This window comes from Dipodomys merriami, unplaced genomic scaffold (assembly GCF_024711535.1).
Source record: "Dipodomys merriami isolate MVZ:Mamm:240054 unplaced genomic scaffold, mDipMer1.0.p SCAF_448, whole genome shotgun sequence".
Classification (NCBI taxonomy): domain Eukaryota; kingdom Metazoa; phylum Chordata; class Mammalia; order Rodentia; family Heteromyidae; genus Dipodomys; species Dipodomys merriami.
Window position 1 is genome coordinate 447,108 of NW_027206011.1, and position 7,823 is coordinate 454,930.

General features: G+C 34.3%; 1 pseudogene; it reads right to left on the reverse strand.

Annotated features, from left to right (window-relative positions):
* Positions 1 to 7,427: 7,427 nt before the first annotated feature.
* Positions 7,428 to 7,524, reverse strand: LOC138808235 (U6 spliceosomal RNA; annotated as a pseudogene).
* Positions 7,525 to 7,823: the final 299 nt, after the last annotated feature.

Genomic DNA, 7,823 nt, shown 5'->3' on the forward strand with positions numbered 1-7,823 from the left:
TAATGAGGAGCAAAACAAAGGGAATTTTCACATGTTTCTTGTTGTTGAATGAAATATGAATTGTGAGAATCAGTTTGAGAAAACCATTTAACAAAATGTATAATGGCTATTAATTCCAATCCCTTTATTTGCCCATATTGTGCATCCTCACACATGAGTGTCAAAATCAAACCACAATTTTTTGCCTTTGTATATAATTCACATGTTTTAATTTAGGGGATAGGTGAAGTAATCAAATAAATATTAAAATAATACTAAATGAGGCTATGAGTTAGAGCTGAAAATTATTTAAAATATGATAATAGCTAATTTAATTCCATATCTCTTACTTTTGCTCTATTGTCATATACCTCATTCCCTCATTAGGAAAGTACATAGAATGTTCTCACTAAATTATGTGTAAAATTATGAAAAATGTATTAAAAGAATATGGGCACATCGGGGCTGTGAAAGTGGCTCAGTGGTAGAGCTCTAGCCTTGCATGCCTGAGGCACTGGGTTTGATTTCTCAGCACCACATAAGCAAAAAGAAGAAAGCCAGAAGTGACGCTGTGGTAGATTGCTAGCCTTAAGCAAAAAAGCTGAGGGACAGCACCAGAGGGGCCCAGAGTTCAGGCCCCTCGACTGGAAAGAAAACTATAACAACAACAAAAGAATATGGGCACAGTGTAGATTTAGCTGATTGGTACCTGTAGGGAGTAGTGTGTTTTTGAGGACCTGAAAAACGTTGTGATATAGATGAAGGAAGGGATGTGCTAATTCTGGAAAATTGGCTAGAGGATTGCTCCCAGAAAAACAGTGATGATTTTTTCCAAAAGGTTAGCATAAAATCACTCTCACAATCATGTTCACTACTGCACTACTCACCGTAGAGAATTTATGGAAACAGCCCAGACGCACTTTAGCAGAGGGATGGTTGGAGAAAATGTTGCACATATACACAATTGGATTGCACCCATCCATTATAAAGACTGTTACAGCATTTGCAAAGAAATGGATAGAACTAAAATTATGTTAAGTAAACGAAGTCACAGCCAGACACAAAAAGAACGCGTATTTAGAAGCCAGAATTTTATGCAAGTTAAACAACAGTATTAATCAAAGCATGCTATTTGTAGAGGAGTATTTAACAGGTGTAATTTCTTATAAAATTGAACTTTTAATCCAACAAAATGAATACCAAGAGGCTACCACTTGGAAAATGTGAGGGGAAATCAAAGGGAAGAAATAAAGAGACTTATGGAAGTAGAGAGTTAAGCCATAATATTCAATGCAGATAGTATGAAACTAATAAAAGCGAAAGTGGGTTGAGGTTTGGAAAAATGTGAGAAAGTTATGTAAAGATCCATTGTAATTATAAACTGATTCATTGAATGGAAAACATTTCGTACAACTATTTAATAAAAATATAATTAAAAACAATGGAGACATCTGACCTTAAACCATGAGTCAAAATATTAGAATATATCACATGATAAAATAAAAGGTAGAAAGTATCAAATTCTGATTGGTTTTCCAAGTACTTTACCTTTGGTATCTAATTTATTCCTCACAATAATCCCATCAAGTGAAACTATTTCTATTTTTAATTCTAAGATGATGATATTTAAGTCTTCAGAGTTGGAATTACTAGTACAACATTCTACACACGGTAAGTGTTAGCTTGCGTTCCATTCCCACTATATGAACTAACTTCATTCTATTTTATAACTAAATACCAGCACTCAGCCTACTAATTCTAGGAAAATTCCCAAAATTATTGTGCACACTCTAATAATATTTCCTTTATCTTTGTTAGAAAATAGGTAACTAAGCTGGACACCGGTGGCTCACGCCTATAGTGCTAGCTACTCAGTAGGCTGAGATCTGAGGATTGTGCTTCAAAGCCAGCTCGGGCAGGACAGACTGTGAGACTCTTATCTCTAATAAACCACTAGTAAACTGGAAGTGGCACTGTGGTCCAAGTGGTAGAGCGTTCGCCTTGAGTGGAAGAGCGCAGGGACAGCACCCAAGCCCAGAGATCAAGCCCCATGACCAACAACAACAAAAAAAGAAAATAAGTAACTGTAATAAGAAAACTCCAAGTTCATAATCAATTTATACCTCCCTGGTGAAAGGAACTGCTAAACTATAACAATTCTTGATTTCTAGCTCAAAATAGTAGAAATAAAATTTTATGCCTTCACTCAACACTGCACTGCCTGGGTACCCCATCTCTGGTTAACACAGTCTTACTGAAAGAATGACCTGCCCAATTCCTGATGGAAACAGACTGCAGGTCTTTTGGAGCAATCGTTTCCACATTGTAGCTCACCTAAATTGTTTACCATTAGAAGTATTTTGATTGCTTTTTATACCCACCATTTTGAGAGAAATGTACAACTTTAAAATGTTATTAAAGAAAGACTGATATAAAATCACATTTGACCCCAGATAAATATTTTACCTTTCATATACCCAAAAATGCAGTCTTACCTATTATTAATGTTAGGAACAAGAGGTTAAAAATCATTGACACCAAGACCTAATTATGAATTAAAGACTCTCCAACTTGTGAATACAATTGGTTTAAAAAGACAACAATACTACTGCATTTTTAAGTCCCTATGAAAATGATAATGATTCGCTATGATAATCATAATGATAAACTATTAACACTTAAAAATAACTCATTTTCTTGGGAGTAGGACAAAAAGCACAAGGTCAATCCTAATCATTTTAAAAGACCTTTATTTATACTAAAAGTTCACTCATAACTATAAAGATTCTAAACCTAACTGAAGTATAGAGGAAATAATTTAACTGCATCATCTACATTCAATAGACTATTAATAGAAAACAAAATTACACTAATAATTAGCTTACCCAATTCACTTAATTCTTTTATTCTATTCCATTTACTTTCATAAAAACTGGGTTTTCATAAAATGAAGCATAAAAATGGGTATATACCCACTTACATTTTCAGATCTTAACAATATTTCAGAAATTTTAGCTCTACAGTCAATGAACTGAAATAATACTAAAATATTCAAAAGATTTTCAGAAATTGCAAGACTTGCTCCGAGATGTTATGTATATTGGAAGAGATATTCAAAAAGCCTTATTTGTTAAAGTCGCCGTATTTTCTCCCACAAAAGAGCCATTAGTAAAGATACCTGTGCATGTACAAAACACCTTCAAATGCACCCACAATCTGGAAATAACACTTGCTTTTTGTTTGTTCGTTTTTGAAAGGAATATCTAACAAGCATATCCACAATACTTATTTTCAATGAATAAGATGGGATATTCAAACATAATATGGGTTGGATTATCTCTTAGTGAGAATAGATATAATCTTGCAAAGAAAGTGATTTTCAACAGAAATCCGGAAAGAGTTTATCCAACTTGTGTTTCACAGGAATAATCAGAGAGTAATACCTGTTTGGTCAAGTCAGTCCAAATCACTCTATGAGTGTATCTTAAAAGTATAACCAATTTAAGAGGTCAAATACGTATTTTGTACTGACACTCATCTTATAGCAACAACTTACCAACTAATTATGTCTGAATCTTTTTACCTAACATACAATAAGAGCTGACAGCGGTCTCTTTTTCTAACTTAATATTGTAAATGCTTTGATTATGATATTATTAGACAAATAATATGTACAAAGGATGGTTCCACTGAAATGACATGAGAGAACACTGATAAATAAAAACATTGCAACACAGTTAGCTTTTTTTCAGCCTCACCCTGTCCACATTGGCAAGCAACATTGCAACAGCACACACACACATATACACATACACACATGTTCGCACATGTACACACACATATACATGCATGCTAAATTGAGGGTTTATTGTACAAAAAAGTCCACATAAAATATTAGTGATTAGGACAAATGATAATATGCCTTATTACAAAATAATACATAAACCATTACCACGCATGTTACATTTTACATGCCTCTCCACATGAGACCACTTAATTTAGTTTTAATTAATTAATTACCTTATTAATTAATTTATTTGTTTGGTGCTAATACTAGGGCTTGAACTCAGGGCCTAGCTTTGTCCCAGAATTTATTTTTTGTTTCAGTTTTCTCAAGGCTAGCATTTTACTGCTTGTACCACAGCTCCATTTCAAGCTTTTGCTGGTTACTTTAAAATCAGAATCTAATGGACTTTTTTTTCTTGGTCTGCTTTCAAACCACAATGCTCAGATTTCATCTTTCTGATTAACTACTACTAAAGACATAAACCATCAGTGTGGCTTCTACTTTTTCCTATATAGTTATCTAATGCACATACTTAGATGGTAATATTAAAATGAGAGTATAGAAGCAAGATGTACAGTGATGATACTGTCCTGTCAGAAATTCAAGTTAGTAATGTAAATTTATTCTTAAAACCATACACAAAAAATACCATGATATAGTGTAAGAGAACTCACTATTGAACATAGGAGCCTTAAGAGCTTTCTAATGGATCCATTATTTATTGGTACCCAACATTAGAAAAATGTATGAGGCATTGGTAAAATAGAAGTGCTTTGCATGACTACATACATTCCTTGTTTTTATAAGAAACTTGCTTTCATCTAAAAAGTAGGCCTGTCTATTGTCTTCATGTAATTTTGATGATTGAAAGTGCTTAGTGAGAAGGTCAAAATGTATTAGTAGTCCTTCACTGTCAATTCTCATTTTCTTCTTGGAGAATATAATGATCAAATCAGTAGTTCAGAATCGGCAAGCAATACTTCAGAATCATGCTTCCAGTGCAAGTGGATCACCAGTAAGAAATCCTCAATACCAATTTCCACAAAGTTTTGTCACAGATACAATCTCCCTGCCTTCTCTAGCTGCTTTACTACCCTCTTATTCCTTCATTGTACAAGAAAAGTATGATTCAACTGATTTCAGTCAGATCTGTTACTAGAACTATCAAGGATTTATTTTACTGTCTGTAATTTGGTAAAGTTATGTCTCTTTACGTAGGCTACTAAAAATGTATTTACTAACTTCAAGTAAATACATAAATTCGATTTCCATCTCTTTTAAAAAATAAAATTTTGTTTGCTCTACAAATTGATCAGAGGCATTGATTTTGTGGCTAGCTACGTCATTACACATCTGTCTCTTTCTTTCTCTCTCCCTTTCATGGTTCTCATAGATAATATGATTGCTCCATAATTATCCTAATTTATTTTGCTTTTATATTTTTGGTTGTATCATTTCACTTTTTGCTCTGCCATTTCCCAAATCATTTATATAGAAGACATTATTTCCTATTTTCTCATGCCTAGAATAAGCTGCACATGAAGACATCACTTGTCCTCATTTTCAGTGTGTACATTTGAATATGGAGGAATATCTTTCCTCTGCTCTCCATCAATTCCCTACTCTCCAGTTAGAATAATTTCGAATAGTAAAATTGGAAAAAGAGAAAAAACAATCATGGGGAATAAACAGTTACAGAAAATTCACCAGATATTTCTGACCAGTTCAACCAATGTGAACTATTAGGGAAATAAATGGACACCTCATTCCCACTGGCACTCAAAGTCTCTGGTTAGGCAATTCTTAGGAATATGGGGAACAAGGTGAAAAAGTAAGGAATGGTATCAATTGCAAGAAAAAAAAATTGGAGAAGGATCCAAGCATATTTCTTCATTGTGCTGCCGAAAATATTCAGCTTACTACAGTGCGGAGACTTCTTTCCCAAAAGGCCACTTATGTGAATAGTAGGGATGATGATAAGTATACCCCTCTTCGAGAAGCCTACGGTGGACAATTAAACATTGTCAGTGAGTTGGTGTCTCAAGCGGCACATGCAATAACTGTAGATGACTGGACACCCCTGAACAGTGCATATACATGGAATAATACCAGAGTGGCTTCTTTCTTACTTCATCTTGATACAGATACCAATGCCCAAACTAAAGGACTCTTTTTTAAAAAAAATTTTTTTGGTCTGGTCGTGGGGCCGGAACTCTGGGCCTGGACGCTGTCCCTCATCTCTTCAGCTCAAGGCTAGCGCTCTACCACTTGAGCCACAGCACCACTTCCCGCTTTTTTTTCTGCTTATGTGGTGCTGAAGAATCGAACCTAGGGCCTCATGTATGCAAGGCAAGCGCTCTACCACTGAGCCACTTTCCCAGCCCAAAAATTTTTGTTTGTTTGATTTTTGTTGTTCTTGTGGGTTTTTTTTTTTTGTTCGGTCATGGGGCTTGAGCTCTGGGCTTGGGTGCTGTCCCTGTGCTCTTCAGCTCAAGGGGAGTCCTCTACCGCTTGAGACACAGTAACACTTCCCCAAACTAAAGGACTCTTGACACCCTTATATCTTGATGTTGAGAATTGAGATAGCAAATATACGCTGGATCGCCTTCTGTTGAACTATTATATAAATCCAGGCCTGAAGAACAACATAGAAGAAACTGTATTCGATATTGCCAAAAGGATAAGTATGTATCACTACCTCTATGAAGTTGTGAAAGGCTGTACAAATTGTTCACCGAAGTCCTAATGGTCGGGTTAAGTTTCTTAAATTTCAAAAATGCAAGTCCATCTTTTGTGTCCCTACAAAATATTTTCACAATCCAAATAAAAGCAATATCTTTTTTTTTTGGTCGGTCATGGGGCTTGAACTCTGGGCCTGGAGCTATCCCTGTGATCTTCAGCTCAAGGTGAGCCCTCTACCACTTGAGACACAGCTCCACTTCCAGTTTTCTAGTGGTTTATTTGAGATAAGAGTACCACAGACTTTCCTTCCCAGGCTGGCTTTGAACCATGATCCTCAGATCTCAGTCTCCTGTTTAGCTAGGATTATAGGCATGAACCACCAGTGCCCGGCAGCACCAAAATTTTACTGTAAAAATTCATGGATTCCGCGGAATTCTTCCAACTGAATTGCCTGCCTTGGATGGAAAAATATATTCAATAGTTTTTGTAAACATGTATAATAACTTCTTCAGAGTTTGTGATTTTTTAATAAGAAATAATTTTAATTTACCTGTTGAAATGAGTAGTACAGAAACTAAAATATTTCTGGTGCTTGTCTGAAAAAGTATATTTTAAAATATTCTATATTCTATGTTTGCATAATGTTCATAATTTATTTTCTCCTAGATATACTTTGAATTCTATATTATTTTATAATATATAGGATCATTAATGTGTCCTTTTGGATTGTATTCCATATAGAAACAGTTTGAGTCCTTTTTTTCTAGGTCTTAATATTATTTTTCTTTGGGATAAAATGACAATATTGTCTATTTTGAAAAGTTTTGTAAAGTTTATGCTATGTAAACACCTTTCTGAGGTGATTTAATACACTAATGTCAAACTTAATTTAATTATATGAATTACGGGTATTGTTACACTTGTAATTTTGTCATCAACTTTTTAATCACTTTTTTTCATTTCTTGCATGTGAAGAATGAAAAATATGGAATACTTCTCAAATTTTCATATTGTACTTGTGCAAGTGCCATGTTAATCTCTGTATTGTAATTTGAGTATACTTGCTGCTGAAGCATGTAGTATCCTCTAAATTTAATAGTTAATGATGCAATCTTTATACAGGCTTATATCTATGGGTGCCTACTTGTAACAAGGAAACCTTATTGTTCCTAACAATGCTATTGATCTTATTTCCCTAAAATTCTGTGAATAGTGGAAAAAATTATATTGATCAGTCGATTGCTCACATTTCCAAACTTTTTTTGCCAATGAGTATCTTAAATCTTTTTATTTGGAATTTGATCATACTCTCTATTATTTATAGTTTGGTCCAAATGTGATGGTTTCTCAAGTACTTATTTATCCAGCTTTGTGG